This window comes from Formica exsecta, unplaced genomic scaffold (genome assembly GCF_003651465.1).
Source record: "Formica exsecta isolate Colony F162 unplaced genomic scaffold, ASM365146v1 scaffold34, whole genome shotgun sequence".
Taxonomy (NCBI): Eukaryota; Metazoa; Arthropoda; class Insecta; order Hymenoptera; family Formicidae; genus Formica; species Formica exsecta.
The window spans coordinates 125,996-127,162 of record NW_021850653.1 but is presented as its reverse complement, the minus strand read 5'-3'; positions in this window follow the sequence as shown (position 1 = coordinate 127,162).

Genomic DNA, 1,167 nt, shown 5'->3' with positions numbered 1-1,167 from the left:
GAAAGTAATGGTTTCGGTAGTAACATAACGACGAACGCCACACGCCTCTTTAAAGTCGAATTAAGAAATTAATTTAAACAATATATATTTTTTTAGAAGCGAAACGCGATCGTGACAAGTATCGGGAAATAATTTGATATGATAAATCATTAATTATCTTTTATATACATTAAATAATACGTAATTATATCGCGACAATAGATCTTGAAGCGCATATTTCGCGTGACGTGTTCATTTTATCAACTAATTATAAGAATCGAAATGACAGTAATCAAAACCATAAATTACTATTTTATTGCAATCTTTATGAGCAATAATTAATTTTCTATCAATATTTAAAGTTAAAAATATTTCGTCCAATGCTTTATCGTTCGACTTTTCGACGATCAAAATATGATTTGTATTGAAAACACGCAGTAAAACAATCGAATCGCAGAATCGAGTAGTTAGCATAACGAAAGGCTCCGTGATATATTCGTGATATAATCGTTTATTAAATAATGGATCTATAATTTAAAATATTTGTATAATATAATATTCCGCTTGTATATACGGAAAATATTTCGGCAGCAAATTATCAATAACATAGTGTTTAGCCTTGACGACGTAAACATTAGCGCGCTATTGTTAATGTGTGTTATGACTTACGGCCTTATCATTCACACGGCGACACTCGAACAGTAATGTAATAGTGCGAGACGCTCCGTCAAATTCGAAATCGTGACAAGTATCAGGAAATAATTTGATGTAATAAATCATTAATTATTTTTTATATACATATATTAAATAATACATAACTATATTGCGACGATAAATCTTGAAGCTCGTATTTCGTTCGCGCGCTCGTGACGTGTTCATTTTATCAACTAATTATAAGAATCGAAGTGACAGGAATGAAAATTATAAATTACTATTTTATTACGGTCTTTATGAGCAATAATTAATTTTTTATCAATATTTAAAGTTAAAAATATTTCGTCCAATGCTTTATCGTTCGACTTTTCGACGATCAAAATATGATTTGTATTGAGAACACGCAGTAAAACAATCGAATCGCAGAATCGAGTAGTTAGCATAACGAAAGGCTCCGTGATATATATCACTCGTTTAATAAATAATTCGTTTATAATTTAAAATACTTGTATAATTTAATATTTCACGTATATA